The following is an 8837-nucleotide window of genomic DNA, read 5'->3' as shown; positions in this document are numbered from 1 at the left end:
CAGTGTGACATCATAGATGAAACTGTAGCTGAAGTTCACCAGGAGGAATTAGAGGAGAAGCACACAGGATAAGGTCCAAGTGTGGGGACATTCTCAGAGGACAATGACAGTGCTTTACCATTGTTACCAGCTCCAGACAACCCAGAGCCTGACCATGATCAGAAGTTCGAATTAAAACCCCTTCCTCCACACCTCAAATATGCTTACCTTGAGGACAAGCAACAGTGTCCAGTTATCATTGCAAAGAAACTCACTTCTCAACAAGAAGAGCATTTACTTAGTGTGCTGAGGAAGCACAAGAAGGCAATTGGGTGGAGTTTGGCAGATATAGTAGGCATCAACCCTCAAGTATGTGAGCACAGAATATTTTTTGAAGAGGGAGCAAGGCCCGTTCGTCAACCCCAAAGAAGACTAAACCCCACTATCTTAGAGGTTGTCAAAAAGGAAGTGACCAGATCACTTAACACATAGATCACGGCTGATGCACGGAAACTTGTCCTTTAACAAATCTCCCTCGGCAAGTATACCGAATTGTCGTCAAGTAAAAACTCACAATAGAGTGAGGTCGAATCCCACAAGGATTGATTGGTCAAGCAACTTTAATTGGAAGAATGTTCTAGTTGAGCTAAGCAAAAATTGGGTTGAGAATTGCAGGAAATTAAATGGCGGGAAAGTAAATTGCAGAAAATAAATGACGGAAGGTAAATTGCAGAATCTTAAATAGGGAAGGGGAGTTTAGCATGAAAGTAAATAGCAGAAAGTAAAGAGAATGGGTAAGATCAGAAATGGGGAATTCATTGGGCTTAGGAGATGTTGCATTCTCCGGATCAAGTTCATTTTCATCTCTTCCTCAATCAATGTATTCATTGATCTCTTTGGCAATCTTAAGTGATTGAATTCCAATTCCTTGGTAATTCAATCTCTCAAATCAGATCAATAGCCAATTCCTTGGTCTAATTGCACATGAGAAGAGATGAAGTGTGGTCACTGATTATACCACATGTATTTCCAAATCAAAGTATTGGGAGAATTATATGTCACCATATCCGCCCAAACCCCAATTTGGTCCAACATGAGAAAGTATTTCTAGCATGATCTCTTCATCCCTTTACTAAGGTTCAGAAGAGATCCAAGTATGAATAGCTTCTTTTCCAAGATAACTACTCAATTGGATGAAGATTGAAAGCTTTCTAGTAAAATCAAGAGAAAAGAAAGAAGAAGAATAATGAAAACTATTATTGATCCATCAAATTAAAACAGAGCTCCCTAACCCAATGAAAGGGGTTTAGTTGTTCATAGCTCTGGGAATGAAAAGCATAGATGGAGAGTACATTCTGAGAATTAAACTAAAAGTTGCAGAGAAAGTAAAATACAGAGAGTAATTCTAATAATGCCAAAAGCTTCTCTTTTCTAGTTCAAAGTTCTCCCTATTTATACTATTCTTCTGATCTTCTAGTTGGCTCTTCAAGTCTTGGATATGGGCCTTTGGATCTTGAGTTGAAGTAGTTATCTTCTTCAGTGGGCTTAGCTTTACTTGGAGAGAGAAAGTGTGAAGTAGGCAGGGATTCTAGCTTAGGACGTTAGTGGCGTTAACGTTAAGTGAAAGTGTGGGTTCGAGAACGTTAGTGACAATCACCTTTTTCACTAACGTTCCTAACCCAAGGATGCTCCACGTTAACTTCAACGTTAGTGGCATCAACCTGACCACTAACGTTGCCTCTTGGTCCTTCGCACACGTTATTGGGACTTACTTTTTCCAATAACGTTGAGAATCCTCCTTTCTCCCTACGTTAGAGTTCACGTTAGTGTGGCTAACGTGACCTTTAATGTAGGCTTGCCACATCTTCGAGAACGTTAGTGACACTTACCTTTGTCACTAACGTTCCAAAATGCCCCTACTTCCCACGTTAGAGTTCACGTTAACTAGGTTAACGTGGCTTCTAACGTGGTATTGCTAGCCATCTCCAACATTAGTGACAAAGGTGAGTGTCACTAACGTTGGCTCATCATCCCTTTTACTCACGTTAGCTTCCACGTTAATGTAGTTAACGTGGGAGTTAAGGTGGCTCATAGTGGCTCATCCCAACGTTAGTGACAAAGGTGAGTGTCACTAACGTTGGCGATTCTTTGCTCCCTCCACGTTAACTGAGTTAACGTGGCAACTAACGTGGCTCAAAGTGGCTTAGCTCAACGTTAGTGACAAAGGTGAGTGTCACTAACGTTGGTCATTCTTTTGTTTCCCCACGTTAGAGTCCACGTTAACTGAGTTAACGTGGCTCTTAACGTGGCCAATATGAGCTTGGTCCAACGTTAGTGACAAAGGTGAGTGTCACTAATGTTGGCTTCATTTTCTTCTTCCACGTTAACTACCACGTTAATGTAGTTAACGTGGCAATTATCGTGGGCTATGATGGATTCAAGGACGTTATTGGCGATTATTTTCTCATTAACGTTGCAAGCTAGCTCCCCTTCCACGTTAGAGGTCACGTTAGTTAGACTAACGTGGCTGCTAACGTGGTTCTTCCTTGCTTCCATTGTCCTGAAATTAAGTAATAAAGTGCATCAACGTTCTAGTCCAAGTTATGAGACATGCATCATCCAATTTGTCATTCAATTCATGCATAATTCTCATGAATTCATATAAAAATCACAATGTTAGCTTGAATCAAGATGTAAGTGAAATTCTACCCAAAACTTGCTTATTTCCTAAGAAAGTGCATGAAACTACCTTAAAACCATAAAGAAAAGGTCAGTAAAACTGGCCAAAATGCCCTGGCATCACAACACCAAACTTAAAGCTTGCTTGTCCCTAAGCAAGTACTGGAACAAGAGAATGATGAATGAAATGACAAGATGAATGAATCATTATTGTGGAAGTCATGTTCTTAGTTTTATGGGGTTTAATGCATAGCAACTTAGGTTCATTCCTTTACTGGCTTTCAGACCTTTATCATGCCTTGGAATACTCACTTGATTGCACCCTTTGAGACTGTTATTCATTGATCCCTTTGTCTTTCCAAGGTCTATTGCATCCTTAGGCTAAGTGCTCTGTGAGGGGGCGACTCTTTAAAATAAGCTTTCAGCCAACACTCCCGAACCAGTTGGTTCAAGGTGCTAGGTGTTGAAGCACCCCTAAGGACTTACTCCCTCAAGTCTCTCTCCCCCACACATGTATACCACAAGCACATGGTTTGTTATTTTCTTCCTTTGAGGTCTTGGTGTCCAGCACCTCTTTGGGTTACTAAATGTTCTGTAGCAAGGTTGCTCTTGATAGTGGATTTTCAGTTGATAATCCCGGGTTAGTTAACCCAAGTTACCAAGTGATGAAGCACTCCTAAGAACTTATTCATCCAAGCAGATCCTTGGTACAAGAGCACCACAGACACATCCCTCAAGATTCAAGCCTTTGGTGCCTAGCCTTATTCTTTATTAACTTTTTTTTCTTTTTCAACTCTCATTATTCTTTTCCTTTTTCTTATTAGGATCTTATTATTTAGCTAGTCTCATGGGGTGTGTTTCAAGCATATGATTTAGGACAGATAGTTGCCTTCCCACCTTGTTGGTGTACCAACTTAGCTAAGTGATTACTACACCACAAATCTAAGAACTTACTCCATAAATTGAACTCTACTCTGGTCTTTCATAACATCTCTTTTTATTTAGCTTAAAAAGGACAAGCATACAATAAGCAAGATGGAGTTGAAAACAGGCAATTTGACTAGCAATCATAGACCTAAGCAAGGAGAATACTAAAAACAGAATTGAAAATTCTAAACTAACATGGAAGCATGTTCTATTTCAGACATGATTTTCCTTATTTAAAACTTGAAAAAGATGGGGCAATGAGGGAACTCCACCACCTTTTAATCATGGGGTTGCCCATGCTCTCCCTCTTGCTTGTCCTCTTTGCATCCACTTGTGCTTTCTTGTATCCGTGCTAGTCTGGGTCTTTTCCAGTCTTCAAGTGCCTTCCTTACTGATTCATGACTCTTCTCCACCCTTTCTCTTTCTTCTCGTGCTAACTCATCCTTCACTTCGTCATATTTTGTGATTCCCAGATGTACTATAGGTAGCTGTCCGACTAAGTATCCGAGCCTGGCTAGCATGTTTACATGATTTCCACTTTCACTCATGTAAACCCCTTTAGAGAATGCCCTGTGCTCGTCAAAGAGTTCTGCTTGTTCTATTTGTTTTCGATGCATCTCATGTATGTGTGCACCTTGATGTGCTTGGATGTTGATTAGCTTCTGGATAGATTCTTGTTGTTCATTTTGCCTTTGTTCTATCCTGTGGAAGGATTCACCCATTGTTTTCCTTGTTCCAATTGCTGCTCCATCATTTGCTTCTGCCACTCCCCTTGTTGATTCATCCATCTCGAGAGCGATTCCTCTTGACGGCCCATCATCTGTAATTGAAGCTCCTTCTGTGCCTCTTGATTCTCCCAATATTGCCTAGATAAGCCATCAATGGCTTCTTGTAATTGGTGCATGTTCAAGGTGGCTGCGGCTTGCTCCTCTGGGTTTTGCCCTTCTACAATTTGCTGGGCTACCCTCTTTCTTATCCTTCGTTGAGGTAGGGAAGATGTAACAGCATGCATACGCCGGACAGTAATTGGGATACCAACTTTTATCCATTCGGGGTTTTCATCTTTGAACACTACCCCGGCCTTGTCACACAGGCGGAAAATGGTGCTGGGATAGCCTAACCTTCCTCCAGAATCACTTTTCTCAGCCATCTTCCTAATGCCTTGGGCTATGAGCTCGTGCACTTTGATCTCTCCCCCTTTAAGTATGCATTGCACCATTGTTGTTCTCTTAAGATTCACCTCTGAATTATTTCCAGCAGGAAGGATGGATCTTCTTATAATTTTGAACCATCCCTTTACTTCAGGGGTGAGATCACCTCTTTTAATAAATTTGGGTTTTCCATTGGGATCTCTCATTCAGTCTGCCCCTTGTATGCAAATATCTTTCACAATCTGGTCATAATTAGGATTACCATCTATTCGAGATTGATAACTCTCTTCCTCAAATGGTATAGTTCGTAGCTTCAGCACTCTCATGATGCTCATGGGACTAAAATCCACCGTCACTCCTCTCACAAAGCTTATATAAGACTCCTCTTTCCTATCATACTTCACCGCATTTGCGTAGAACTCTCTCACGAGCGTTGCATTTATTCTTGCGATGACTAGATCAGTGAGGAGCTCCCATCTTCTCTTTTCTACCTTCTCTGTGATTTCGGGGCACTCAATTTTCTTGACTTGAAATCCTAGCTCATATATGATCTCCTTATCAGCCATCCATCCAAATTGGAGTGCATGATAAAAAGTTCTAAACTTCTTTTCATCGAAAGGGCATTGCTCTATAGGCTCCTTCCCCTTTCTTCTTTTAGAGCTTGATGATGCCATGAGTGACTTTTGGAAAGTGAAGGTGTTGAGGTTAGTGATGAGTGGTGGAATTTGGTTGGGTTTGGATAGGGTGTGGCTTGGAGAGTTGTACTTCGAGAGTGAGAAGTTTGAAGAAGTGGTTGCTGGAATGTGAAGGGAAGTACGGACTAGGACTCACTTATATAGGAAAATGATGAGTGAATGAAAGGTATGGATTGATGGGGTGGTTGTGTGATGGACGGATGGGGTTTAGCATGGGATGAGCACAAGGATCATCAACTTTATGATGGTGTTGGTTCAGTTTCCAAGCTTGTTCTCCTTCCAATGTTGCATGGCAACAATTTCCAATGCAATCCCCTTGAAGACACGTGTATAGTCTTCTCTTTTTGTGGTGGCCGAACCCTTCAATTGCCCCATCAATTCTCCTACAAAATAAAAGAAATGTGATTAAAAGAAAACTTGTGGAAAGTGGCGACAAAATTAAAAGAATAACTACTTTTTAAAGTTTTTGTTTCTAACTACTAAGTGCTGTTCATGAGTGCACACCAACTGACTAACTCAATATCCATGTATGCAACATTGGCAACACCAAACTTAGTTTGGTGCCATGTGGTGTAAAAGATTTGTTCAAGGCCCCTAAGAGTGATATGATATGGGTTACATTTATGTTCTCTTAGTGTGCCTTGAACACCAAACTTGTTCCTCACCATATGTTGCACAAAAGGATTCATTCAAGTGCATGTTAAGTTGAGTTGAAATCCCTGAACCTTGCTTTATTAACTACTTTTAAAAGCATGTAAAACATGGGTTGCCTCCCATGAAGCGCTTCTTTAGCGTCACTAGCTTGACGTTCTGCCTTTGTCATGGTGGTTGGTAATGCTTCAGATCTTCCGCTCTTGCAGTAAACCTATATCCATTGGCTTCATCAATGATCTCCACATGTTCTAGGGAGAGAACTTTGTTGATGGTGAAAACCTTAGGTAACTGAGATGGGATGGTGGGGAGATGAGGTGGGATATCTAGGAAGTAAGCTGAGATCACTTTATCCCCTGGAGAGAAATCTTCTGTAGGGATCTTTTTATTCCTCCATCTCCTTGGTACTTTCTTCTTTGTTTCTTTTGCTGTTATCCTGCTCTTTGTGGTCTCTTTCCCTAGGGAGATTTTGTTGCTGGTCTCATATGATTCTGGTGGTTTTGGCTCCACTTGAGTTTCCTTTAGCTGTGACAGCTGCTGATTCTCTTGTTCATCACCCAAAGGAATTCCAGGGTGTACAGCTTGTGCTTCAATGCTTTTTTCTCCCACCATTGCTCTGTCATGCTCTGCCCTTAGTTCCTTGCCTTCCTGACTTGCTTCTTGTGAGGGTTTGAAGACGTTGAAGGTGAGTTGTTCGTCATGTATCGTCAGTATTAGCTCTCCTCGCTCCACATCTATGAGCGCTCTAGCTGTAGCTAAGAACGGTCTTCCCAATATGATTGGGTGAAGGTGACTTTCTTCCATTTCCAGTATGACAAAGTCTGTAGGAAGGAAGTAGTTCCCAACCTTCACCAGCACGTTTTCAACCACTCCAATTGCTTGTTTTTGAGTTTTGTCTGCCAGCCTGATGACTACATCTGTGGGTATTAGCTCATTGATTTGCAGCCTCTTCATAAGGGATAAAGGCATTAAGTTGATGCTTGCTCCCAGATCACAGAGTCCTTTATCGAACATTGTTTCTCCTATGGCACAGGGGATGTGAAAACTCCCTGGGTCCTTCCTTTTTGTAGGCAGCTCTGGTTGAATGAGGGCACTGCACTCCTTATTCATCACTATGATTTGTCCTCCCTTGAGTGAGCTTTTCCTGGTTAGCAGCTCCTTCATGTACTTAATGTATGAGGGCATTTTTTGGAGGGCCTTGATGAATGGTATGTTTACATGGAGAGATGCAAATATGTCAAGAAACCTTGAGTATATTCTCTTCTCTACACCACCATTGAGTAATTGGGAAAAGGGTGCATAGAGTCTCAGCAGCTCCTTCTGTGTAATTGTGGTTTCTTGATGATTCTCTTCCTGCTTTCCTGCTGATGTATCTTCAGGTTATTCTGATGGTTTGTTCGGCTCTTCCTCAGTCTCCTTATCACTTATAGTAACCATCTTGCAATCTTCCCATCTGACTTTCTTTGCTTCACCTCTCGGATTTTTCTCTGTGTCACTTGGAAAGCTATTAGTAGGTTTGGGAATCTTCTCAGATAGGTATCCCACTTAAAATTCCAGCCTCTTGATGGTGTCTCCCTTATTCTTGATATTGGCTCGCACCTCCTCTTTGAACACCTTGTTATCTTGAATCTCCTTGCATATACCTTCAAGTAGAGTCTCAATCCTTGATAGTCTTTCTTCCGATGATGGAGAGTTGAGATTGGAAGGATGAGAAGGGCCATTTTGACTTTGGTATGAATGTTGAGAAGTGTTGTTGGGTGGGTGTTGGTATGACCTCTGTGTGGAGTGTTGGTGAGTTGCATTGTTGTTGGGGTTATGGCGTCTCTGATCTTGGCCTTGGTCTTGTTGATTTTCCCACCCAAAGTTTGGGTGGTTCCTCCAACCAGGATTATATGTTTTGGAGTATGGGTCATGGTGCTGCCTAGGTGAATTCCCAATGTAGTTAGCTTGTTCCTGATCACCCTCTGCTTCTTCATTCACTCCTTCTTGGGTTGCTGCTGAAGTGGTGATTGCTGCTACTTGATTCCTCTCCATCTTCTTGGTGAGGTCAGCTAATTGCTTGGTAATCATCTTGTTTTAAGCTAGCAATGCATCCACATTGTTCAGCTCCATCACTCCTCTAATGTTGCCTCTTTCAGAAGCATAGAAGTAGTCATTCTCTGCTACAGTCTCAATGACATCTATGGCTTCTTCAATGGTCTTCTTCTTGTTCAGAGATCCCCCGGATGAGCGGTCTACTGCCTTCTTTGATTCATACGAAAGGCCTTCATAGAAAATGTGCAACTGCACCCATTCATTGAACATATCTAGCGGGCATCTTCTTGTCAAGTCTTTAAACCTCTCCCATGCTTCATATAGAGTCTCACCATCCTGCTGCCTGAATGTTTATACCTCAGCTCTTAACTTGTTGATCCGTTGAGGAGGATAGAATCTTGCCAAGAACTTGTTCACCACATCTTTCCAGGTTGCTAAACTCTCCTTTGGAAAGGATTCCAACCATTTAGATGCTTTGTCCTTGAGCGAGAAGGGAAATAGAAGTAGTCTATAGGTGTCAGGATGAACACCATTAGACTTCACAGTATCGCATATCCTCAGGAAGGTGGTTAGATGTTGATTGGGGTCTTCTTGGACACTTCCTCCGAATGAACAATTGTTCTGAACAAGGGTGATAAGCTGTGGCTTTAGTTCAAAGTTGTTGCCATGTATGGTTGGCCTTTGGATGCTACTCCCACAGTTTCCTAGGTTTGGGTTGATC

General features: G+C 41.8%; 1 non-coding gene across 1 annotated transcript; it reads left to right on the top strand.

The window, feature by feature from the left end:
• The first annotated feature begins 8381 nt into the window (after window positions 1-8381).
• Window positions 8382-8488, top strand: LOC112724891 (small nucleolar RNA R71). Its single transcript, XR_003164031.1, has one exon. It is a non-coding gene; the product is annotated as a small nucleolar RNA R71 (small nucleolar RNA).
• The last annotated feature ends 349 nt before the right edge of the window (window positions 8489-8837 follow it).

Source organism: Arachis hypogaea, chromosome 11 (assembly GCF_003086295.3).
Source record: "Arachis hypogaea cultivar Tifrunner chromosome 11, arahy.Tifrunner.gnm2.J5K5, whole genome shotgun sequence".
In the NCBI taxonomy this organism is placed as follows: Eukaryota; Viridiplantae; Streptophyta; class Magnoliopsida; order Fabales; family Fabaceae; genus Arachis; species Arachis hypogaea.
Note: the sequence above shows the minus strand (reverse complement) of the source record. Positions and strands in the feature narration are given on the sequence as shown.